Source organism: Bos javanicus, chromosome 18 (genome assembly GCF_032452875.1).
Source record: "Bos javanicus breed banteng chromosome 18, ARS-OSU_banteng_1.0, whole genome shotgun sequence".
Taxonomy (NCBI): Eukaryota; Metazoa; Chordata; class Mammalia; order Artiodactyla; family Bovidae; genus Bos; species Bos javanicus.
This window is the reverse complement of record NC_083885.1, coordinates 59376354-59404192: the sequence shown is the minus strand read 5'-3', so window position 1 is coordinate 59404192 and position 27839 is coordinate 59376354. Positions and strand designations below refer to the sequence as shown.

At 40.8% G+C, this 27839-nt stretch overlaps 1 protein-coding gene across 5 annotated transcripts in view; it reads left to right on the top strand.

Moving 5' to 3' along the window:
- LOC133229653 (zinc finger protein 239-like) overlaps window positions 1–27839 on the top strand; it is a 263424-nt gene that overhangs the window by 165293 nt on the left and 70292 nt on the right. The gene's annotated exons all lie outside the window — the stretch shown is intronic.

The window sequence follows — 27839 nt, the reverse complement described above, 5'->3', positions numbered from 1 at the left end:
CCTAGTTTTCAGATCTCCCTGTTATTGATTGATCACCCTGAATTTTACTTGGCGGTGTATTAACAGACTTAGTTCAAACACACTGAGTGGGACTCTCAAACTTATCTGGACTTGCTGAGGAGGTGGATGGCCCCATGAGGCGCTTACTGATGTACCAAGGTCAGTATCTCCAAAGCACAGACTGGTGCCTGTTTTTCTGCACTGTCGGTGGGTCACTGTAGTGTCTAACGAGCTTGATCCTTGAAGAACTGGGATGTCAAGACACTTTTCTCCTTATAGGTGTTAGTAGGAAGTAGCCGGTTGTAAGAGTTGTGTGTTTCACATTCTAGCTTGTCATCCCTACACAAATCCAGTTCTTTACTTAAACTGCTTAAATTAATTCTAATTGCATTAATATCTGGGTTTCAAGGTCCAGCCACCACCCTACATTAACCCCCAGCCCCACCACCACACCAGGTTTCAGTTCCCAGGCATCTCAATCCCTTCAGCCTTATCAGGACTCCTGTTAAGAATAAACCTTACTTTACAGTGCAATGATCCCACAGAATTTTAAGTTTTTACTTTAAAACTGTTCTGTGACAGTTACCTAAACTAGGGAGGAATCAATGGTGCAACACAAGACATGGAAGACCCTAAAATATTTCTAAGCAGGTCAGGAAGCAACAGAACTGGACATGGAACAACAGACTGGTTCCAAATAGCAAAAGGAGTACGTCAAGGCTGTATATTGTCTCCCTGCTTATTTAACTTATATGCAGAGTACATCATGAGAAACGCTGGGCTGGAAGAAGCACAAGCTGGAATCAAGATTGCCAGGAGAAATATCAATAACCTCAGATATACAGATGACACCACCCTTATGGCAGAAAGTGAAGAGGAACTCAAAAGCCTCTTGATGAAAGTGAAAGAGGAGAGTGGAAAAGTTGGCTTAAAGCTCAACATTCAGAAAACTAAGATCATGGCATCTGGTCCCATCACTTCATGGGAAATAGATGGGGAAACAGTGTCAGACTTTATTTTTGGGGGCTCCAAAATCACTGCAGATTGTGATTGCAGCCATGAAATTAAAAGATGCTTACTCCTTGGAAGGAAAGTTATGACCAACCTAGGTAGCATATTCAAAAGCAGAGACATTACTTTGCCAACAAAGGTCCGTCTAGTCAAGGCTATGGTTTTTCCAGTAGTCATGTATGGATGTGAGAGTTGGACTGTGAAGAAAGCTGAGCGCCGAAGAACTGATGCTTTTGAACTGTGGTATTGGAGAAGCCTCTTGAGAGTCCCTTGGAATGCAAGGAGATCCAACCAGTCCATGCTAAAGGAGATCAGTCCTGGGTGTTCTTTGGAAGGAATAATGCTAAAGCTAAAACTCCAGTACTTTGGCCACCTCATACAAAGAGTTGACTCATTGGAAAAGACTCTGATGCTGAGAGGGATTGGGGGCAGGAGGAGAAGGGGACGACAGAGGATGAGATGGCTGGATGGCATGACTGACCCGATGGATGTGAGTCTGAGTGAACTCCGAGAGTTGGTGATGGACAGGGAGGCCTGGCGTGCTGCGATTCATGGGGTCGCAAAGAGTCGGACACGACTGAGCAACTGAACTGAACTGAACTGAAACCCAGACAAGCTGTCTTTTGGAACCAAAGGAAGAACGTGCACCCGCTTGGCCCCGCCCCTCTCGGCAGGAACCTTCTCAGTGGCCTCTGCTCAGGCCCAGCCCCCAGCTCCTCTACCCTCTTTACCCAGGTCCGCAAGTTTCAAGCAAGTTCCAAAACCGTGACTGAGGAGCTGAGGTCACTTGTTGGGAACATGAGGTACATTTTTTTCCCCCTAAACCGTGCCTGGGTGTCCCCTCTTCTCCATTTAGGAGGTCTTTGGACTGTAAAATTACCCTCACCTGCTTCTCCACACCGAGTAATTTCAGTTTTGGCCCTCAGAGGCCGAACTCATGTATGGATGTGAGTATGGATGTGAGAGTTGTGCTACAAAGAAAGCTGAGCACCGAAGAACTGATGCTTTTAAACTGTGGTGTTGGAGAACACTCTCTAGAGTCCCTTGGAATGCAAGGAGATCCAACCAGTCCATCCTAAAGGAAATCAGTCCTGAATATTCATCAGAAGGACTGATGGTGAACCTAAAACTCCCAATAGTTTGGCCACCTGATGCGAAGAGCTGACTCACTGGAAAAGACCCTGATGCTGGGAAAGATTGAAGGCAGGAGGAGAAGGAGATGACAGTTGATGAGATGGTTGGATGGCATCACTGACTCAATGGACATGAGTTTGAGTAAACTCCAGGAGTTGGTGATGGACAGGGAGGCCTGGATTGCTGTAGTCCATGGGGTCACAAAGAGTCAGACACGACTGATCAACTGAACTGAACTGAACTGAGCACCATGGGAGAAACTGGTCACAAAATGCCTCCCAAACACTAGCTGAAATGAAAGTCAAGAGGGAAGGGATGGAAAAATAGCTCTTTGCATCAGGTGGCCAAAGTATTGGAGTTTCAGCTTCAACATCAGTCCTTCCAATGAACACCCAGGACTGATCTCCTTTAGGATGGACTGGTTGGATCTCCTTGCAGTCCAAGGGACTCTCAAGAGGCTTCTCCAACACCACAGTTCAAAAGCATCAATTCTTTCGCGCTCAGCTTTATTCACAGTCCAACTCTCACATCCATACATGACCACTGGAAAGGCCATAGCCTTGACTAGACGGACCTTTGTTGGCAAAGTAATGTCTCTGCTTTTTAATATGCTGTCTAGGTTGGTCATAACTTTCCTTCTAAGGAGTAAGCGTCTTTTAATTTCATGGCTGCAGTCACAAAATACAGTTGGAATCCATAGTCATTCCCTTCACTGTCTGCTTGTTCAACTCTAATCACTTGACCTTCAAGCACCTGATCACAGCCAACTCCCAAATTAAACATTTCATTTCACCATTTTGCCATTTCAGTTTTTTTCATGGAAGTGAACCCCACCCCTAAAGAAACTCAGCTTCTTCGTGTTTATGCTGCACCTACTTTGTGCACGTCATGGCATTTACGAGCATCATGTCACGAAAGTTTGAAAACAACCCACTGATTCATACGTGCCTTGGTGTAAAGAGGACAGACAGCTTCTGGGAGCACCTGTTGATTTACCAGATGGGATGCTGACCAACCTATGAATCAATGAATAAGGGCAAAGAGATCTTTAACATTTACTTTTGAAGACCAGTGGGCCCTGACTGCAGGAGCCCCACAGCAATAGGGAAAACAGAGACTTCACTCTTAACAGGTGCAGACGAAGGCTCATGCACACTGAGACAAAGCTGAGATGAAGGGCAAAACAATCGTTTGCTAGGATCCTGGATGGTGAGACCTGCCTGCTGGTCTTGAAGGATCTCTGGGGGCTGTGGGGTGTGCTGTGGCTCACTGTGGGGACCCAGATCCTGAGGGCGAACTATGAGAGAGCACTCATCTGTGTGAGGTCTCCATCTTAGCCTGACATTAGCTCCACTCAGAACCTGTAGGCTACAGCAATGGCGCCCCTAAGGCCAAAGGATGAAAGGGCCAGGATGCAGCTCTAACCATCAGCAGACAGGCTGTCCAAAGACTTCCTGTACACATGCCTTTCAACGTAATTCTACCCACAAAAGGGTCAAGACCCAGTTCTAACCACCACTGTGCAGGCACATGCCTCCAGACCAGCCTAAGCCATCAAGGTTGTTCAGCCACTCAGTCGTGTCCGACTCTTTGTGAACCCATGGACTCTAGCATGCCAGGCTTCCCTGTCCTTCACCATCTCCTGGAGTTTGCTCAAACTCATATCCATTGAATCGGTGATGTCATCCAAGCCTCTAGTTCTCTGTCGCCCCTTTCTGCTCCTGTCCTCAGTCTTTCCCAGCATCAGGGTCTCTTCCAATGAGTTGGCTCTTCACATCAGGGGGCAGACACCAAAAGCAAGAAAAGTAGAGCCCCACAGCTTGAAAACAGAGTCCACAAATAACACGTGGGACACCACCCTGGGATTAGATGTCCTCTGGCCCTTGGATTGGGAGAAGGGTTCCTGGGATATCTCCTGCAGGGGGCCATTTCTCCAAGGTCAAGAAACGTTAACTACGCTACCAGATAGATTAAAATACAAATAGAAATTTACACAAAAGGAGGTGACAGAGGAATATGATTCAGAGAGAGGAACAAGACAAAACCCCAGAAGAACTAAGTAACGTGGAGATAGACAATCTACCTGAAAGAGTCCAGAGTAATGATAGTAAACATGATCAAAGAACTTGGGAGAAGAATGCACGACCTGAGAAATGGGAAGTCTTTAATGAAGACTTAGAAATATATAACAACCAACCAAACAGAACTGAGGAATATAGTAAATGAAAAAAAAAAAAACACCCCAAAAAACAGAAACTAAAATGAATCAGAACAGGCTAAATGAGGCAGAAAACACATCAGTGAGCTAGAAGAAAGAGTACTGAAAATCACCACTACTGAACACAATAAAAAAGAATAAAAGGAGGACATTTTAAGAGACCTCTGGGACAACAAGCCACTAATATTTGCCCTGTAGGAGTCCCAGAAGAAGACAGGAAAGATAGAAAACAGCTGAAACCACTCTAATCTGGGAAAGTAAACAATCACCCAAGTCTAAGAAACACCAAGAGCCCATATCTAAATAAAAACTTCATAGTAAGGAGAAGCCAAAAATCTGTAATAGATACACAATCAAAATGCACATGAAAAAACCCTCAACATCCTGAGACTGTCCACTGTGTCAGGCTCCTTGGTGCACCCATTTACCAGGTTGAATTCTGCCCAATGCATCAGTCATTCAATAAAGCTAATTAGGGACTTCCCCAATGGTTCAGTGGTTAAGAATCTGCCTGTCAATGCAGAGCATATGGGTTTCATCCTTGGTCTGAGAAGATCCCACATGCCACAGGGCAATTAACAGCGTGTCCATGCTTTAGAGCCTGTGAGCTGCAACTACTGAGCCCTCGCACCTAAAGGCTGTGCTCCCCAACAAGAAAAGCCAACACACAGCAGCTAGAGAAAGCTTGCATGCAGCAACGAAGACCCAGCACAGGCAGAAAAAAAAGAAAAAGAAAATTAGTCCTTCAAGTTTATTTGATGCAATTTTTGTACATTAATGGAAGTTGGTCTAAAATGCACTGCTGTGCTATTTGGATTACAGTCATATGAATGTTCTGGTATAGAGTGTAGAGAGAGTAACTTTAGTTACAAATTATGACTATGTAACCCTCAAATTTTATGTTGTTTGATTCCATGGTGACAAGAAATTGTTCTAGATTTATTTAAACCTGAGAGCCTAATGGTACCTTCTTAGCTGCTGTTATAAAGTACTGAAGTGAGACAAAACTGTGTTGATGGAATAAACATGATTCATCCAGGGTTGTGACACAATGTTTATATTTTATTCATGGAAACAGGAAACTTTGATACATTCAGAATGTAGTTCTTTGAATACAACAGTAGCAAATGGTAATGACAGCTGTTAAATGCGATTCATACACATACACATATTACCCTGGTTCTGATCAAATTTGATGCTCAAAATAATTGCTCTGTGTCAGGGGATGTTCAACTTTAAGGGATCCAATATGTTATTTTCTTCTTTTGTGTGCCGTTTCTCAAGGACTCTCTATTCCTTATCAGTTCCTGGAAAACAGGAACGAGCAGAGCTGCACAGAATTCTCAGGACTGAGATTGTGAGAAAGGGCACCTGCTTGGATTCCTTTCAGTGACTCCCTTCAGTGACCTTTTACTTAAAGGTAATCTATTCAGTTATGCCCCTCTTCCTCAGGATATGGAATGCTTTCTGGCCCTTTGAAGATTGTTATTTGCTTGGCTTTGTTTTTGCTCAATTTTTTTTTTACTGCCTAAAGCTGCCTTGTATGAAGATATATAAACATGCATTTCTGCAAATAAAGCACCCTTGTTTCACTCGAGACTTGGGTCCCCTGCTTCCTTCTCGTTGACTCCATTTCCCAGGTCCTAGTCTACAAAGATCATGACAAGTGGTGCCCGAACAGGGACCTGGTGAACGCCCTTGGCAAGTGGATGGAGTGACTGTTAGGACCTATGGAGGTTGGTAAGTGAGGGGTTATAGAGCAAACGGCAGGAAAGCCCCACCACTTTTCTACTTTACTTCATCATTTATTTAAGGTTCAAGGACTTTTGGTTTTGTGTCAATGGATAGAGGCTTGTCTCCAAACAGTGGTTAAATATAATCCCTGGTTCCCTGATGAAGGCAGTTTCGATTTAGAAATTTGGAACTGGGTTAAAGAAAATGTTGAACAAGCTGCAAGATGGGGAGAAAATATTCCAATAAATTTCTGGCCCTTGTAGACCAGCATTAAAGCTGTGATCTTGCCATTTCAAGGCAATTCTAGCCCCCCTGATATTCGTCAGCAGGCGGAATGCTCATTATACGAATATGAATTAGATGATAAGACTTTACAGAAGGCCCAATTAGAGCAACATAAAATGTTTCAAAACTGTCCCACCATCGCTGCTCCGGCTGTCCCAAGCGCTCTTCCTCCTCCTCTTGTAACGGTCCTGAAACCGAAGGTCCCCTCAATTAGAGGACAAAATTAATCTGATGATGATTCTTCTGATGCTCTCTGACACTAAAGCCAACATTACTTTTTTTGATGACAATGATAAGCCCCTAACACACACTCATATTTATGAAAACAGATGATCCACTCATTCTCCTTCACGACGAAGGCTTTCTGACTTACTGGCTTTGCAATCTCGAGTCTCTGAAGCTGATGATCTTTTTGCCTTTCCTGGTTAGGAAATGTTTATGCTCAAGGGCAACTAATACTGCAATATGAAGGCATTGATTTTTCTCACATGCAACAATTGAAAAATGCTGTAACTATGTACGGCCCTCATTCACCTTTTACGAAAGAACTTCTAAATGCTATGGCATCTTCTGTTGGAAATTTTATTCCTTATGATTGGTGAATTTTGAGAAAAGCTCTTCTTAAACCACAAAAATAACTTCAATGGATAATGTGGTTTCATGATGTGACCCGAGATCATGCCAATTCTAATGCTTGAGCTGGCACTCCCCAAAACCAAATTACTTTAAAAATGTTAACCAGTATGGGGCAATTTGATTTGGTGAAAGCTCAGATACAATGCCCTCCTTTGTTGCATGAGCAATTGAAAGAAGTTGCCCTTGAAGCTTGGGATCGAATTACTCATCAAGGGGAACCTAAAAGTAACTACACAAAGATATTACAAGGGCCTAATGAAGCCTATGCTTATTTTTTACCTAGACTGGGAGTTGCTATTTCCCATAATATTGTCGGAGAAGAGACAAGAGTGCAATTAGAAAAACTACTTGCATATGAGAATGTGAATCAGGAGTGCCAAAGAGCCATCACTCCAATTCATGAGACCAGGAATGTTATTGATTATTTGAAGGATTGTCGCAACTTAGGATCAGAAACTCAGACAATGCAAATGTTAGCTGAAGCAATGGCTGCTGCCTTTAAAAAGGGGAATGAAGGTTGTTTTGTTTGTGGAGATAAGAGCCATTTAAAAAAGAACTGCCCTAAAACACACACACACACACAAATAAAACTACTAAAAAACTTCCAGGAGTCTGCCCTCAATGTCATAAAGGGGTACATTGGGCTAAAAAATATCGATCTAAGTATGTTGAAGGGAACCGTATTTCAGGAAACTCAAAGATGGGAACTCCCCGGGTCCCCATCAACAAAAACCAGGGGCAAACTCCATCTTTTCCCTCAACCTTCAACATCCAGCAATGCTGCTGTCAATATACCAGCCCTAAATGATTTTCTTCTTTTTCCTCAAGCAGTCCCTTCTAGAATACCTACCGGACTTTATGGACCCCTACCCCCACAAACCTTCGGCCTTATACTTGGCCAAACTAGTCTGACTTCTAAGGAAATGGGTATCCACCCTGAAATAATTGATTCAGATTATAAGAAAAAAGATTCAAATTATGATGTCCTCACAGATACTATGACAATTCAAAAAGGGGGACAGAATTGCCCAATTACTTCTTTTACCTTACGTTTGTATTAACTCCTCTAATGGTAATCGAAAAGGTGGATTTGGGAGTACAGATCAAAAGCAATCCTTATGGACATCAATAGTATTTGAATATGCACGACTAAATATAAATATCAAAATTAATGGCAGAAGATTTTCTGGTTTTCTTGATACTGGATCTGATATTACCATTATTTTCAAACATTTATGTCCCAAATCTTGGCTATACAGAGACTTTCTCACCAAATTGCAGGGATTTCTCAAACCAAAATACAAGAGGTTTATCAAAATGTCCAAATATATGCATATGAGGGACCAGTAGGCCAGCCTGCAACATTACAACCTTATGTGATAGATGAACCCCTTAATTTAATAGGAAGAGATTTACTTATGCAATGGCAAACTCAAATATATATTCCACATTTTTCCTAGGGGCTACCACTCATTTAACAAACAATACAATTATTAAAATAACTTGGAAAAATGACGAGCCTATTTAGACAGAGCAGTAGCCCTTTACAAAAGAGAAATTTGAAGCTGCTAAAGAACTTATAGATACACAATTGAAACTAAAACATATTGAGGAATCTTGTTCCCCTTGGAATTCTCCCATTTTTGTAATAAAAAAGAAACCTGGCAAATGACATCTTTTAACAGATCTTCGAAAAGTTAATACATCTATGAAACCTTTGGGTGCATTACATCCAGGAATTCCATCACCTACCACTATTCCTCAAAACTGGTATATTATTATTACAGATTTACAGGATTGGTTTTTTACTATACCTTTACACCCTCTAGACCCAGAGAGATTTGCTTTCTTTCTTATCATAATCATTTCGGGCCTCATAAACGGTATCAGTGGACTGTGTTGCCTCAAGGAATGATGAATTCTCCCACCATGTGTCAAAATTATGTAGCCAAAGCCCTTGCCTGTGAGAAAACAATTTCCTGACTTTCTTATTATTCATTATATGGATGATACATTGTTTTCAGCTCCATCTATTTTAGAAACTCAACAGATGTTTGACATAGCTCAACAATGCTTAAAAGCTTCTAAATTAATCATTGACCCTGAAAAGATTCAAATATCTACACCTTACTATTACTTAAGATTTGTTGTTAATAGACAACATATTACTCCCCAACTAACACAGATTCGTGTTAATAAATTATTAACCTTGAATGATTTTCAAAAACTTTTCAGTTCAGTTCAGTTCAGTCGCGCAGTCGTGTCCGACTCTTTGCGAACCCATAAATCACAGTACTCCAGGCCTCCCTGTCCATCACCAACTCCCGGAGTTCACTCAGACTCATATCCATTGAGTCAGTCATGCCATCCAGCCATCTCATCCTCTGTCGTCCCCCTCTCCTCCTGCCCCCAATCCCTCCCAGCATCAGAGTCTTTTCCAATGAGTCAACTCTTTGCATGAGGTGGCCAAAGTATTGGAGTTTCAGCTTTAGCATCATTCCTTCCAAAGAAATCCCAGGGCTGACCTCCTTCAGAATGGACGGGTTAGATCTCCTTGCAATCCAAGGGACTCTCAAGAGTCTTCAACACCACAGTTCAAAAGCATCAATTCTTCGGCGCTCAGCCTTCTTCACAGTCCAACTCTCATATCCATACATGACCACTGGAAAAACCATAGCCTTGACTAGACAGAAGTTTGGTGGCGAAGTAATATCTCTGCTTTTGAATATGCTATCTAGGTTGGTCATAACTTTTCTTCCAAGGAGTAAGCGTCTTTTAATTCCATGGCTGCAATCACCATCTGCAGTGATTTTGGAGCCCCCCAAAATACAGTCTGACACTGTTTCCACTGTTTCCCCATCTATTTGCCACGAAGTGATGGGACCAGATGCCATGATCTTAGTTTTCTGAATTGTTGAGCTTTAAGCCAACTTTTTCACTCCCCACTTTCACTTTCATCAAGAGGCTTTTGAGTTCCTCTTCACTTTCTGCCATAAGGGTGGTGTCATCTGCATATCTGAGGTTATTGATATTTCTCCCGGCAATCTTGATTCCAGCTTGTGCTTCTTCCAGCCCAGCGTTTCTCATGATGGACTCTGCATAGAAGTTAAATAAGCAGGGTGACAATATACAGCCTTGACGGACTCCTTTTGCTATTTGGAACCAGTCTGTTGTTCCATGTCCAGTTCTAACTGTTGCTTCCTGACCTGCATATAGGTTTCTCAAGAGGCAGGTCAGGTGGTCTGGTATTCCCATCTCTTTCAGAATTTTCCACAGTCTATTGTGATCCACACACTCAAAGGCTTTGGCATAGTCAATAAAGCAGAAATAGATGTTTTTCTGGAACTCTCTTGCTTTTTCGATGATCCAGCGGATGTTGGCAATTTGATCTCTGGTTCCTCTGCCTTTTCTAAAACCAGCTTGAACATCGGGAAGTTCACGGTTCACGTATTGCTGAAGCCTGGCTTGGAGAATTTTGAGCATTACTTTACTAGCGTGTGAGATGAGTGCAATTGTGCAGTAGTCTGAGCATTCTTTGGCATTGCCAAAAACTTTTAGGCGATATAAATTGGATTAGACCCTCTTTAGACATTACAAATTATCAACTGACTAATTTAACACTTTAAAAAGAGATCCCAATTTAAATAGCCCTCTTTCACTTTCACAAGAGGCATGAGAAAAACTCTGTTTAATACAAAATAAATTGCAAAAAGAATTTCTTACTCATATTAGACTTGATTTACCTCTAGAATTATTTATACTCCCCTCTCTCCATTCTCCCACAGGACTTTCTACCCAACAAGAATACCCAATAGAATGGACCCATTTTAGAGGGACAAGGTCACTTACACCCTATTTTGATTTGATCACTCTAATCATTATCAATGGAAGAAATAGAACTAAGACTCTAATTGGCTCCAATCCTCATAAAACTGTAGTACCTGTTAGTAAATCTCAATTCGAGAACACATTACAAACTTCTACCGATTTCCAAATAGCCTTTCTGGAATATTTTGGAGAAATTTCACTTCATTATCCTTCTAACAAACTCTGGAATTTCTTCAAAAATACTGAATTTATTATCTCTCGCATTGTCACATCACAACCTATACCTCAAACTGATGTTTTCTATATAGATGGGACTAAAAACGTCAAAGCCTCATTCTGGTCTCTCAAAGAATATAAAGTCTTTTATACTAAATTTCACTCTGCTCAACAAAACGAATTATATGCTCTCATTCAGGTTATTCACCTACATTCTTATCCTACTAATATAGTTTCTGGCTCCTTATATTCAGTTTTTGTATTAAGAAATATAGAAACTTCTACCATAAATTCTAATCAATCTATTATCCAACAACTTTTTCTTGAACTACAGTCTATTGTTAAGAACCACACCTCCCCCATTTATATTACCCATATTCGAACACATTCTTGTCTTCCTGGCCCGATGGCTCATGACAATGAACAAGCTGATAAACTTGTCTCTTTTGCTACTCCTGAAGAGCAACATGCTCTATTACACAATAATGCTGGCTCATTACATCAAATTTGGAAAATTCCATACGGATATGCTAAAGAAATCATTAATAATTGCTCTACTTGTAGGGTCCTACATCTTCGATCCATTGCACAAAGTATCAGTCCTCAAGGATTACAACCCAATCAGTTCAGTTCGGTTCAGTTCAGTCACTCAGTTGTGTCCGACTCTTTGTGACCCCAATGAACTATGGCAAATGGATGTAACTCATTGCCCTGAACTTTCTCCCTCTTACTTCTTACATATCTCAATCAATAAAAATTCTCCCTTTAAATGGGCCACACCTTCCTGAGGTGAAACTACACAACATATTATAACCCACTTATTAACTTACTTTACAATAATGGGAACACCTAGTTCTATAAAAACAGACAATGGCCCTACCTACATTTCTAGGCAATTCAACAATTTTTACAGTCATTTTCTATTAAACATATTACAGGTAATCCTTATAACCACAAGCACAGGGCATAGTTGAACGAGCACATCACACACTGAAACTACAAATAAAAAAATTAAAAAAGGGGGAATACACAGGAACACTTCTATCTTCCTTATCTGTTATGGTCTTTACAGACTGGAACCTGGAGACTGGAGTCGATGAAAAGAAGGCAAAGAAAAGAAGGATGTGGGGGACGCAAGTCTCGAGTAAAACAAGGGTACTTTATTTGCAGAAACGCATTCTTATATATCTTCAATAAAATGATTACTCAGCCATTAATGAAATTCCATCAGTTGCAAAAAAAATGGATAGTCCTGTAAGTAAAAGGCCACTGAAGAGAGTCACTGAAGGGAATCCAAGCAGGTGTTCTTTCCCATGATCTCAGTCCTGAGACCGGCGTGCAGCTCTGCTCGTTCCTGTTTTCCAGAACTGATAAGGAACATAGAGTCCTTGAGAAACGGCACAGAAATGAAGAAAAGACAACATATTGGGTCCCTTAAAGTTGAACATCCCCTGACAATCCCCCATTTTTTCATAATTGGGGGTGACTGTAGATACTTTTTGTGAAAAAGGCCCGGACCAATTGAGTTTGTTTAGTTCGAACAATTTTAGTTGAAAGGCATCAGTATACTACAAATATAATCACCAGGATAATTATCAGTGTTATAACTCCAGATCCAATACTATGTGTAATGCTTTGAAACCATCCTCGAGTGTCTAGCCCAGATAATTGATCAGCTAGCTGTTCAGCTAATGTATCCAAACTGTTGGAAGAGGGTAGACTCTTAGAGAAGGTTTCAAAGATTTCCTTTTGTAATAATTGTACATTTAAGGAAGCATTATCATGTATGTCTTGCAAATGAAATTTGATTAGTTCCCTATAGTAGGCACTATAGTTGAACAATATAGAGATCAAATTGCCAACATCTGCTGGATCATGGAAAAAGCAAGAGAGTTCCAGAAAAACATCTATTTCTGCTTTATTGACTATGCCAAAGACTTTGACTGTGTGGATCACAATAAACTGTGGAAAATTCTTCAAGAGATGGGAATACCAGAACACCTGATCTGCCTCTTGAGAAATTTGTATGCAGGTCAGGAAGCAACAGTTAGAACTGGACATGGAACAACAGACTGGTTCCAAATAGCAAAAGGAGTCCGTCAAGGCTGTATATTGTCACCCTGCTTATTTAACTTCTATGCAGAGTCCATCATGAGAAACGCTGGGCTGGAAGAAGCACAAGCTGGAATCAAGATTGCCAGGAGAAATATCAATAACCTCAGATATGCAGATGACACCACCCTTATGGCAGAAAGTGAAGAGGAACTCAAAAGCCTCTTGATGAAAGTGAAAGTGGGGAGTGAAAAAGTTGGCTTAAAGCTCAACATTCAGAAAACGAAGATCATGACATCTGGTCCCACCACTTCATGGGAAATAGATGAGGAAACAGTAGAAACAGTGTCAGACTTTATTTTTTTGGGCTCCAAAATCACTGCAGATGGTGACTGTAGCCATGAAATTAAAAGATGCTTACTCCTTGGAAGAAAAGTTATGACCAACCTAGATAGCATATTCAAAAGCAGAGACATTACTTCGCCAACAAAGATTCGTCTAGTCAAGGCTATGGTTTTTCCTGTGGTCATGTATGGATGTGAGAGTTGGACTGTGAAGAAGGCTGAGAGCTGAAGAATTGATGCTTTTGAACTGTGGTGTTGGAGAAGACTCTTGAGAGTCCCTTGGACTGCAAGGAGATCCAACCAGTCCATTCTGAAGGAGATCAGCCCTGGGATTTCTTTGGAAGGAATGATGCTAAAGCTGAAACTCCAGTACTTTGGCCACCTCATGCAAAGAGTTGACTTATTGGAAAAGACTCTGATTCTGGGAGGGATTGGGGGCAGGAGGAGAAGGGGACGACAGAGGATGAGATGGCTGGATGGCATGACTGACTCGATGGACGTGAGTCTGAGTGAACTCCGGGAGTTGGTGATGGACAGGGAGGCTTAGCGTGCTCTGATTCATGGGGTCGCAAAGAGTCGGACAGGACTGAGCGACTGAACTGAACTGATAGTTGAACCAAATAGGGGTTTTACAAAATTGAGTAGAATTCCAGTCACATTTTAGTATAACTTGTTTTTGTAAATCAATTAATTGATCTGTGACTCATTGGATGGCTGTTTTTATGTCGTGTATTTCATCTTGAACTTTCTCATTTACCTGAGCCTGAGTGGTCCACATAGTATGAGCATCTTTGGTTCAATTTTGAATAAAGTTGTGTGTTTGAATTGAGGTTTGTAAAGCAATGCCTGCGACAGCGGCAGTAGTGCAAATGGCTATTAATTACAAAATGCCAAGAATTAACCATCCAGTGAATTGTTTAGATAGTCGAAGCAATTTAGTAATTAGCCAGGAGGCAAGTCCTACCATGGGACCCTCTTCCCAGGGTCGTTGGAGATCTACTGGCAACCACAGACTATGTCGAGATCAAAGAATCAAAAGGGATTCGTTTTTCAAAGAAATAGAGGAATTAAGACAAGTATACAATTTGCAATCTATACAAGTCAGAGAACACAAAGTCTTATTAAACTGAAAGTTCTCTATAGCTATAACAAAAGGAAGGGGAACACAAGCTTGTATGAAATATGAATGATTATTACAAAAGGAATAGTTACTATGACTACAGCTGGTCCCCATGAAACATCCAGTCCAAGTTTCAAGTTCTTCAGTGCTCATGGCAAGTTTCCAGATGTCCCATTGTTCAGGCCCAATCCGTTTATTGAGGACAATTCGAGAATGAGGGGGTGCCATTCCACCGTCAAGCCAGCCAAGAAGTCCTTTGTCATGGTAATGTTCCATCATAGTATTAGGAACCTTTTATGCTACTTGAGTAGCATAATCACATACAGTGCTGTTAATATCATCTGAAAAGTTAGACAACCACATACCATGGGGTCCCCAATCAACAATGGTGTAATTGGCCCCAAACATTAATTTCCCTGATTTAGCTTGACATCTGTCCCAATGAACAGGAGTATATTTAAAGTTCTTATATGTAAACCCTTGCATAATGATTTTTGTCCTTTTCCTAGACTTTCAGTAGTGTTGACATGGTTCTCATAGAAAGAAAGGGCAGTAAACAGTCCAAGCAATGTCTGAAAGTTCTTTGGAGGCAGAATGAAAGCCCTTGTTTGTCGGCTAACATTAATGCATAATTCTGCTGGACCCATGCATAGAGGAAGGACTTCATACCCGAGAGAAATATTAATTATTCTCCCTTCTTCCTCAGGATGAAAGGGCCCCTCCAAGCTCTGAGGAGGAGGCATATGTACTGAGTCATTGGTGGATACGATCGGTCCTTTATCTGTCCATTCTACAACCTGCAATAAAGGGGGGTTGGGTATAAAGGCCCAGTAAATATGATTAATTAATTCAGCTTGAGCAGGGGAGGCAAAAGCAAGCAAAGCAAGCCTAGCAACAAATGTATTTTCTGGATTCCGAGGCATTCCCTGTTGAGAAACCAGATTTTCAGCTTGATTAGTAAGGGTTTTTATTTGTCCCCAAGTAGGGAGATCATGAGGTCGATGACATTGAGGGCGGTGCTTCTTGGAGATTTTTAGAGCCGCCATGGCCTCTATTGGAATTTTTTCATCCCGGGGGTTTTGTCTTTTCGTCTTTATTTTGAACACCGGAGGCTCCCCTGGGGCAGATCTTCCAAAGAGGAAGCCAATTGAGTTTGTTGGATCCATCTGGAGAAATACAAACATACCCCTTTCCCTGTAAGATTAATTTCCCAGATTTCCATTGCTTAGTTAGCCCATCTTGATAGCAAATGGGCAGAGGAAGAGAGGTATCCTTCAATTCCTTGAAATGTTTTTCTGCTTGTGTCAAGATATCTCCTTGTGGTAAGTTTAAAAAATTCAAAAGAAATAAAGCTGTATTAACAATAGTTATAGGATTAGAGAGTATATAGTGTTGAGATCTAGTAAAGTCTGCTCTGGATAAGGAAGATAGAAATGTTCCTGTGTATTCCCCCTTTTTAAATTCTTTAATTTGCAGTTTCAGTGTTCGATGTGCTCGTTCAACTATGCCCTGTGCTTGTGGATTGTAAGGAATGCCTGTAACATGCTTAATAGAAAAAAATTGTAAAAATTATTTGAATTGCCTAGAAGTATAGGCAGGGCCACTGTCTGTTTTTATAGAGTTAGGAGTTCCAATTATTGCAAAACAAGCTAATGGGTGGGTTATAACATGCCGTGCAGCCTCACCTTGAAAAGGTGTGGCCCATATAAAAGAAGAATTTGTGTCGATACAGACATGTAGGAAAGAAGATGGAGAAACTTCAGGGCAATGAGTTACATCCATTTGCCATAATTCATTGGGTTGTAATCCTCGAGGATTAACACCCTGTGAAACAGGTTGAAGATGTAGGGGTCTACAAGTAGAGCAATTATTAATGATTTCTTTAGCATGGCGGTATGGAATTTTCTAAATTTGGTTTAAGTAGCCAGCATTATTGTGCAATAGAGCATGTTGTTCCTCAGGAGTAGCAACAGAAATAAGTTTATCAGCTTGTTCATTACAATGAGCCATAGGGCCGGCAAGGCAGGAATGTGTTCAAATATGGGTAATATAAATGGGGGAAGTGCAGTCCCTAATAAGAGATTGTAGTTCGAGAAAAAGTTGTTGAATAATAGGTTGACTGGAAATTATAATAGAGGTTTCTATATTTCCTAATATAAAAACTGAATATAAGGAGTCAGAGACTATATTAATAGGGTAAGGATGTAGGTGAATAACGTGAATAAGAGTATATAATTCGTTTTGTTGAGCAGAATGAACTTTAGTATCAGTTCAGTTCAGTTACTAAGTTGTGTCTGACTCTTTGCAATGCCATGAATCGCAGCATGCCAGGCCTCCCTGTCCATCACCAACTCTTGGAGTCTACCCAAACTCATGTCCATCGAGTTGGTGATGCCATCCAGCCATCTCATCCCCTTCTCCTCCGGTCCCCAATCCCTTCCAGCACCAGGGTCCTTTCCAATGAGTCAACTCTTCGCATGAGGTGGCCAAAGTACTGGAGTTTCAGCTTCAGCATCAGTCCTTCCAATGAACACCCAGGACTGATCTCCTTTAGGATGGACTGGTTGGATCTCCTTGCAGTCCAAGGGACTCTCAGGAGTCTTCTCCAACACCACAGTTCAAAAGCATCAATTCTGCAGCACTCAGCTTTATTCACAGTCCAACTCTCACATCCATACATGACCACTGGAAAAACCATAGCCTTGACTAGACGGAACTTTGTTGGCAAAGTAATGTCTCTGCTTTTGAATATGCTATCTAGGCTGGTCATAATTTTCCTTCCAAGGAGTGAGCATCATTTAATTTCATGGCTGAAGTCACCATCTGCAGTGATTTTGGAGCCCCCCCAAAATTTAGTATAAAAGACTATATATTCTTGAGAGACCAGAATGAGGCTTTGGCATTTTTAGTCCCATCTATATAGAAAACATCAGTTTGAGGTATAGGTTGTGATGTGACAATGTGAGAGATAATAAATTCAGTATTTTTGAAGAAATTCCAGTTTGTTAAAAGGATAATGAAATGAAATTTCTCTAAAATATTCCAGAAAGGCTATTTGGAAATCAGTAGAAGTTTGTAGTGCATTCTCAAATTGAGATGTATTAATAGGTATTACAATTTTTCATTCCAATCCCAAAGAAAGGCAATGCCAAAGAATGCTCAAACTACCACACAATTGCACTCATCTCACATGCTAGTAAAGTAATGCTCAAAATTCTCCAAGCCAGGCTTCAGCAATATGTGAACCGTGAACTTCCTGATGTTCAAGCTGGTTTTAGAAAAGGCAGAGGAACCAGAGATCAAATTGCCAACATCTGCTGGATCATTGAAAAAGCAAGAAAGTTCCAGAAAAACATCTATTTCTGCTTTATTGACTATGCCAAAGCCTTTGATTCTGTGGATCACAATAAACTGTGGAAAATTCTTCAAGAGATGGGAATACCAGAACACCTGATCTGCCTCTTGAGAAATTTGTATGCAGGTCAGGAAGCAACAGTTAGAACTGGACATGGAACAACAGACTGGTTCCAAATAGGAAAAGCAGTTCGTCAAGGCTGTATATTGTCACCCTGCTTTTACAAAGGATTGGACACGAGTTCTCTTTGTTGCAAGGCAGATTCTTAACCTGGAATTCCTGTGACCACCAGGAATGTCCTGTGAAAAATCAGTGATTTGAAGGAGATACCTGCATTTGTATAACCAATATTTCTTTATTCACAACAATCATTTGTTGTAGAAATAACCTAAATGTCTGTTGACAAATAAGTCAATTATAAAAATGTGTGTGTGACAGCCTTCCCAGGTATTACTATTGGTAAAGGACCACCTGCCACTACAGGAGACATGAGACGAAGGTTTGATCCGTGGGTTGGGAAGATTGCCCTGAAGGGGGGCATGCCAATCCACTCCAGTATTCTTGCCTGGAGAATCCCATGGACAGAGGACCCTGGTGGGCTAAGGTCCATAGCGTCACAAAAAGTAGCACACGACTGAAGTGTCTGAGCACACAGCACATGAGACAGACTGGGACCTGAGGCCCTTTACTGCAGGGCTTGCTCCTGGACAAATGTCTCCTTGGGCTGCTGCTGCTGCTGCTGCTAAGTCACTTCAGTCGTGTCTGACTCTGTGCGACCCCATAGATGGCAGCCCATCAGGCTCCACTGTCCCTGGGATTCTCCAGGCAAGAACACTGGAGTGGGTTGCCATTTCCTTCTCCAATGCATGAAAGTGAAAAATGAAAGTGAAGTCACTCAGTCTTGTCCGACTCAGCGACCCCATGGACTGCAGCCTACCAGGCTCCTCCATCCATGGGATTTGCCAGGCAAGAGTACTGGAGTGGGGTGCCATTGCCTTCTTGGGCTACAGAACACAAAGACACTGTAAGGGACCAGAGAAACTGTAATCACGCACATGCGCAGTCAGGGCAATTCTGAACAAAAAGAAATTAAAAGGCCACAGACCATCTGCTATTTCTGAGGTTCCAGAAGCAAAAGCAGGGCTGTGCCCATGATCTCTGCCCACAACAGCCCCAAAGGAAGGGGAGGGGAGGGGCAGATCACCTCAGCTTCCGTCCTGCCTAACCCACCAACCCCACCTACCCTCACACCATTTAGGGGACTGGCCTACCTCCCCCTCCCACCTGTTGGAAAACAGCCAGGGCACCTACTTTTTCTTGCTCTTACTGCAACAGGAGCCCCAATAAAGCCTTGTCTGTATTTGTCCTCTGGTCTGTTAATTATTTCTATTGATTAAAGACCCCAAGTTTCCAGGTAAGTTATGTAGACACACACACACACACACACACACACACACACACATATATATAAGGACATATTATTCAGCCATAAAAATGTAGATTTTTGTCACTTAAGACAACTTGGATGCATGTAGAGAAGATTATTCTAAGTGAATTAAGACAGAGAAAAACATGTATGTGCTAGCTTACATGTGGAATTTGAAGAAGTGACACTTAGTAATACCAGACAGTAGGATGGTGGTTATCTGGAAATGGGACATGGTGAAGATATATGGGAGATCTTGGTCCAAAGGTAGAGACTTTCAGATGTAAAATGAGTATGTTCTGGGGAGCTCTGTGCAGCTTGCTGACTATAGTTAATCCTACTTTGTTACTGTAGCTTGAAATTTGCCGAGAGAGGAAATCTTGTGTTCTCACCACACACAAAATAAACATGGGAATTGGGAGTTGATGTGTGTTTTGAGTTGCTAAGTCATGTGCAACTCTTTTGCAAACCAGTGGACTGTGACCCACCAGGCTCCTCTGTCCATGGGTTTTCCCAGGCAAGAGTACTGGTATGGTTGCCATTTCCTTCTCTAAGAGATCTTTTTGAGGTGGTGATTGAACCCTAAACTCCTGCACTGGCAGGCAAATTGTTTGCTACTTAGCCACCACAGAAGCCCATTTTGATTACTGGATTGTGATAAATATTTCACCGTGTGCATATGTCATATCATCATATTGTGCACATTATATGTACACATACCCTTTTCATTAGACAATTCAACCTCAATAAAACTGGAAAAGTGGGGAGTATGCAGGGCTTGATTTCTTGAGTGGTACTCATCCAGGCTGTAAATTACACCAGTGAGGCATTTTGCAAATACCTTTGTACCCTGATTAGAGATTTCCCTTCAGAAAGTCTGGGTGGGGCTGATTCCCAGTGATATTTAAGGGGCCCCAGTGCATCTAGCCTTGAGCATCAGGATTTTTGAGTCCTTCACTCCTGAAGGCTGAGGTGCTCCACTCTGCATGAGGATGGACTAGGGCCTGGTCTATGACCTCAAGGGAATTATTGGGTCAGCTGAGGTCCCCAGCACTGCTGTGTGTGTGTGACCTCATCTGGAGGGAAGTATGGTTGAAGAAAGTGTGTGAAAACTCCTTGTTTTTCTCAGTGTGGGTATTTACTGTCCTGAGTCCCTCCTATGACAGTGGGCAGTAGAGGACTGTCTGTTCCACATGGTGAGGTCTTCCCTGTGTGTGTGGTTGGTGCACAGCAAGGTAATGTGTTAATTGTAAGCATTAAACAACATTTTTTCAACTTGCATGACAGACCTCTAAAGACTCATGATACCTGAGGGAAAAGCTCAAAAGATGAAGAAGAAGAAAGAAAAGAAGACAACTACTTTCATCACAGTTGTCATATTTGGAAGATATAATCAGAAAATGGGAAAATACTGGCTGCTCTCTAATTTTATCTGGCACCTCAGAACCTGTATAGAACTGTCTCAGTCCCTGTCTGCTTCTTGAGATCCCTCAGCCATTTCTGCTGTTCTCCTTTTGCTGCCATACACGTTAGGGTGTGTGGAATAACCTGGTGGATTGGATCTTCTGTGACTGTTACTTAGGAAAACTGTAAGGACAGCAGTCCAACAAAGGGAAAATGTGTGAATCTTTCAGGGTTTTAACTTGGCATCTCTGGGTGGACCAAATAGTCCCATCTCAAGGTCTTATGACATGAGACCCCCACATCTTGTAGTTTTCCGCTCTTGTACTGGTCTGTCTAGTCTGAGAGTGTAGACTCTTCCTGACTTTTCTTTCTCCTTCTTCTTCTTCTTGTTGCTCAGTCATATCCGATTCTTTGCAACCCGTGGACTGTAGCCCATCAGGCTCCTCAATCCATGGGCTTCTCCAGGCAAGAATACTGGAGGGGGTTGCCATTTCCTTCTCCAGGGGATCTTCCCGACCCAGGGATCGAACCCAGGTCTCCCACATTGCAGGCAGACGCTTTAACCTCTGAGCCACCAGGGAAGCCCCCTTTCTCCTTAGTTTGTATAATTTTTCCTTTTAAATTTGACTTTGAAGTATGTGGTTCTAGGGTCTGAAGTCATGTCCAGTTTCTTTGCTGTGGTAATCCACCTGTGTTTAAGGGGCAGCTCCTCATGGACTCTTTGCGGTGTGGATTTACTGGGTAAGAGAAAATTTTTAAAGGAGAATACTTTCCTTTATTGGTTGTAATATTTTACCGCTGCATACAGAATTACCGCTTGAAGCTACTTAGTATAGTGGTCAGCGTGTTCTGTGATATGAGAAAGCATCTGAAGACCTTGACCTGTACATCTTTTTCTGGCTTTGATTGATGTCAGAAAAGCCTGCGTGAAGGGCACTGTGATAGTGTTGTTCACGTGTACTATCACCATGCCCTCTGAGCCTCACCAAGAGGTGTAGGAACTTCTCCTGACAAGGGTATTGTCCAGGTTCACACCCTCATATTCGTGAGGCTGTTGACTAAACTGTTGCTGATGCTGCATGCTTGTCACCTGGGTGCTATTGATCATTCTGCCTCCACACTTAATTTTGTAGTAACTTAATGACAGAGCTTACGTAGTGGAGTGATAACTTCAGTGATGAACCATCATTTGTTTTTTTTCCAAGGCATTGCTACTTTCCTTTTTTAATATTTTTATGCATTATAAATGAAATTTATAAAGTTTCTATTTTATGTTACTCTTTGTATTTTATTTGCAATATGTGGGATGGTTGGTTGAGAAAGCTCCCTCACCCCTATGGTGGAATTGGTGATCAGTACTTTTTAGAGTTCTTTATGTATTCTTGATGTTAAACTATTATTGAATATATGATTGGCAAACTCTTTGTATTATAGTGTATGTTTTCTTTTTTTGATAATTAGGATGTGTGCAATTTATCTCTTTATTTTGGTGGCATGAGCTTTTGCTGTTGTATCTGATAAATCACTGGTGAATCCACTATCAAGAATCATTTTCTGTTCATTTACTTATAGGAGCCTTATACACTAGGGACTGAGTTTTAGGTCTTTGAAGCATTTTGAGTTAATTTTTGTTTATAGTGTATAATAATGCTCAAGCTAAATTCTATATGTGAATATCCAGTTTTCACAACACCTTTTGATTCGTAGATTGCCCTTCCCCCATTACTTGGTCTTGACACTATTGTGGAACATCATGTGACCTTACAGACAAAAATATTTTTCTGAATCTATTGTGTTCTGCAGGTGTCTGCCTTTATATCAGTACCATACTGCTTTGATTAGTGTACTTTTGGAATCAGTTTTGAAATAAAGAGACATGAGATGTCTGACTTTGCTTTCCAGTTTGTTTTTACTATTCATTGTCTTCCATGATTCCATAGGAATTGCAGGATTGATTCATCTGCTTCTTAAGAAAAGCAGAATTTGGATTTCACTAGGGATCATTTTGAATTTTTTGTTAGCTTTGACTAGTATTGACATCTTGACAGTATCAACTTTACATCCGTGAAGCCTGGGGTATTGACATTTATTTGATTCTTCTCTAATATTTTTCAGAAGTCTTTAGTTTGCAGTATAAAAATTCTTCCCTTTTTGTATAATGTTAGGATTAAGTATTCTTTTTTAATTTTCTTGTCAATTGAATTACTTTGACTGTTCATTTTTAATGTTTAGAAACCTAGTTGGGTTTGCATGCCGATGTTGTATCTTGTAATTTCTTTGAAGTCTTTATTTCTATACTTTTTTTTTTTTACGTATTAATGTTGCAAAATGTCTATTATGGGTATGTCATTTTGTAGGACATAGTTAGAAAGATATTTTGTTTCATAAAAACTGTACTATTGAATTTTTTTCTCTATGGTATATATATTATAATTCTAAATAGCAACATATTATTAGATAAACTCATTTTGGATTTTTTAGCATTACAATATATTGTATGTTCATTGGCATTTTTGTGTACTGTAAGTATGCAGAATATATCTGTAGTAGAATACATTTTTCTCCTCAATTATGAGACTGCAGCATGTTTACTGTTAATTGGTACATGCTTTGAAGTCATGGTGGGAAAATTGCATTTTTTGTGTGTGAGCTGACATGTTTTTCTAGTATACGTGTTTTTGTCGTAGGCTGTTTCCAAGTATTCCTCCCTAAAATCAATTTGAATTATCTTTTACAACTCTTATTTTTAGTAAAGAAGTTTATTGCTCTAGTGTTTCTCAGAATTTTAAGATCATATTTGGAAAGTTTCAAAATTTTTTGAAAATGAAAAATACTACATAGTTGGGAAAAAGTTTATAACTGTGATATAAGTATTACTTTTGGTGTAATAGACACTGAGACACTTATTGATTAATTTTAGTGAATGGATTCTTTATGTCTTGTAGATATCTATCTGATACATGTGGTCAACCAATTACAACCCAAAGCAGAGAGTGATACAGGAGAAGTATTCCAAACAGTGATCTTGGGAAGACCTAAAAGTCATGAAATCAAACATTTTTACCTCACGGAAATCCAGGAAGACATGTATAACCTTGAGTGTCATTGGAGAAGTGGTGGAAGAAATAACAAAGGAATGCCTATAACTCATGATGGAAATCTCACTGATGGCAGAGGTCAACAGTGAAGAAAGGATGTGGAAATCAAGCCCTTTGTAAATAGGCTTGGATTAAATGTGCAGGATAAACTGCAGATATTTCAAACTGATGGGATAATTTCTGAATGTAATGAAGTTACAAAGTCTGTCAACAGTAGTCACCTTCACCACTTCAAGGAATACCTCCTGGTGTCCAAACTAACCTTTCTAATATATTTGGGAATGATTTTTTGCATCCTTTATTACTGACACAAGATCCAACAGCATACCGGGAAAGAGCTTCCAAGTGTATTGAGTGTAGGAAAACCTTTAGTCATGTCTCAGCTCTCAGGAATCATCAGATAATTTATTCAGATGAGATATTACATAATTGTGACATATGTGTCAAGGTCTTCAGTACAAATTCACACCTTGCAGTTCATCAGAGAATTCATAAGTGAGAGAAACCTTACAAATGTGATGAGTGTGGCAAGGTCTTCAGTCATAAAACTGCCCTGCAAATAATCAAAGAATTCATACCGGAGAGAAACCTTTCAAATGTAATGAGTGTGGCAGAAGCTTTAATCGCTTCTCAAATCTCTAGACACCAGATAATTCATATAGGAAATAAATTATATAAATGTGATATATGTGACAGTGTCTTTAGTCGAAAACCAAACCTTACAGATCATCAGAGAGTTCATAGTGGATAGAAGCGAAGAAAAGTGGGAGAAGGTTATAAGTGTAATTTTTGTGGTAAGCTGTTTACTTACAGTTCACACATTTTAATTCATCAGAAAATCCTTATGGGAGAGAAACCTTACAAATGTAATCAGTGTGGAAAGGACTTTAGTGAAAAGGCAACCCTTGCAGAGCATCAAATAATTCATACTGGAGAGAAACCTTACAAATGTAATGAGTGTGGAAAAGCCTTTAGTCAAAAAGCACATCTTCAGCTTCATTGGAAAATACATACAGGAGCGGAACCTTACGAATGTAATGTGTGGCATGTGTTTCAGTCGAAAATCACACCTTACAAGTCATCGGAGAGTATATTTTGTAGAGAGACCTTTCAGATGTTTTGAGTGTAAAAAAGCCTTTACTCAGGTCTCAAACCTAACTAAACATCAGAAAATCCATAAATGAGAGACATCATCCAAGTGTGATATATGTTGATCTTTAACTCTCAGAGTTCAAAAGAAACTATACAAATGTCATGAGTGTGGCAAAGCTTTTGTGTGTGGAAGCCTCACAATCAGATAATTCATAGAAGAGTGGAACATTACAAATGTAGGGAGTGTCTCAGAGTACTTAGTCTGAATGCATACCTTATGATCCATATTGGAAAGAAACATTAGAAATGTAATGAGTGTGGTAAATTCTTCAGTGTACTTTCAGGCCTAACTTGCCATCAGATGATGTATAGAGGTGAGAGCCCTTGAAAATATAATTGAGGCTGCAGTGCTTTTGGCAGTGGTTCATATCTTATGCTTCATGAGAATATTCACACTGGATCGAGCGCAGATGATATTGAATGTGGTCAGGCCATAGAAAATCTACTCATTCTCAAAAAGTTCATCACCAGTGCCAGGAACATGAGCAACCTTTTCTCATTGGTCCCCTTGCACCAGTAATCAAGTTGTGTGTACTGCACCAAACAGTACTAATGAACTGAATTTTGAATAGCTTTTAGGTTGTGCCTTAGACTTACCAGGGATGCCCTGGTGGCTCAGGCGGTAAAGCGTCTGCCTGCAATGCAGGAGACCCGGGTTCCATCCCCGGGTCAGGAAGATCCCCTGGAGAAGGAAATGGCAACCCACTCTGGTACTCTTGCCTAGAAAACTCCATGGATGTAGCCTGGTGGGCTACAGTCCATGGGATTGCAAAGAGTCGGACACGACTGAGTGACTTCCCCACTTCCCCTTAGACTTACCAAATACTTCATGATTTAAATTGCAGTGAATATGGCAAAGCTTCATGTTATTGTTCATTTATCACTAGATGGCAGAATATTTATCTTGAAGAGAAAGCACACAGATGTAAAGTGTGTGGCAAGGCTTTTACCCAAAGATCACAAGCTGGGGAACATACTGGAGCAACACCTCCCAAATGCAATGAGTATGGGAAAACTTTTATGTTGAGTTCAGGCATTAGGAGTTGAACCATCTGATCATGAGAGTGTTCAGTTTCTGACCATGAAGCCTAGCCATGATGAAAGCTCAGTTTATGAGTATTGGGATGGACTGGGTACAGATCCCAGGTGCCAAGTCATAGTGATGGGAATTTCTAATCATGCTGAGGATTTTGACTGAGCTATAAAGAAAAGAATGCCTATGAGATTTTGTATCAAACAGCCTGCTCTGAAACAAACCTAAGTGTGGGAGCTGGCTACTACAGTGCATCTAAGAAGATATTGCTAAGATTGATATATTTTGACATGTGTTTTTGAAAATAATGTGTAATCTGCCGGTTTTGAATGTTCTGAAAATGTTGATTAGATCCCATGATTTGATGGGGGTATGGAGTTCATCCATAAATCCCAAATCTTCGGAAGACTGTATTTTTCAGACTTTGTTACCCACATTTGAGAAAACGTTGTTGTTGTTCAGTTGCACAGTCATGTCCGACTCTTTACAACCCCATGGACTGCAGCAGGCCAGGCTTCCCTGTCCTTCACCATCTCTCAGAGCTTGCTCAAACTCATGTCCATTGAGTTGATGATGCCATTCAACCATCTCATTCTCTGTCGTCCCCTTCTTCTTCCACTTTCAATCTTTCCCAGCATCAGGGTCTCTTCTAATGAGTCAGCTCTTCACATCAGGTGACCAAAGTATTGGAGCTTCAGCTTCAACATCAACCCTTCCAGTGAATATTAAGGATTGATCTCCTTTAGGATTGACTGGTTTGATCTCCTTGCAGTCCAAGGGACTCTCAAGAGTCTTCTCCAGCACCACAGTTCAAAAGCATCAGTTCTTTACCACTCAGCCTTCTTATGGTCCAGCTCTTATATCCAAACATGACTACTGGAAAAACTATAGCTTTACTATACAGACCTTTGTGGGCAAAATAATGTCTCTCCTTTTTAATATGCTGTCTAGATTTGTCATAGCTTTAGAAAATTAAGACCTAAAATATATTACAACTTGCAAATAAAAAGTGAAAAATTCTAATTATGTTCATACTGAACATATAATCAACTTAAAATTACATTATGGATATTATTTAGTTTAGTGTAATTTCCTAAACAAGTTTTTGGGAAAGATACTTAACAGTCAGGCTTCCCTGGTGACTCAGACAGTAAAGAATTCGCTGCAAGGCACAAGACCTGGGTTCGATCCCCGGGTTAGGAAGATCCCCTGGAGGAGGGCATGGGAACCCACTCAAGTATTCTTGCCTGGAGAGTCCCACGGACAGAGGAGCCTGGAAGGCTATGGTCCATGTGGTCGCAAAGAATCCAACACAGCTGAGCGACTAAGCACTTCCTCCAAAGTATAGAATAGAGTATTTTAAAGAATAATGCAGTTCTCATCAAAAGAAAAAAAAATGTTTTTTTCTCCTATTTTGCTTTCTCTTTTTAGGTTATCTACATGGTGACTGCAGCCATGAAATTAAAAGACGCTTACTCCTTGGAAGAAAAGTTCTGACCAACCTAGATAGCATATTGAAAAGCAGAGACATTACTTTGCCAACAAAGGTCCGTCTAGTCAAGGCTATGGTTTTTCCAGTGGTCATGTATGGATGTGAGAGTTGGACTGTGAAGGAAGCTGAGCGCCGAAGAATTGATGCTTTTGAATTGTGGTGTTGGAGAAGACTCCTGAGAGTCCTTTGGACTGCAAGGAGATCCAACCAGTCCATTCTAAATAGGAGATCAGCCCTGGGATTTCTTTGGAAGGAATGACGCTAAAGCTGAAACTCCAGTACTTTGGCCACCTCATGCGAA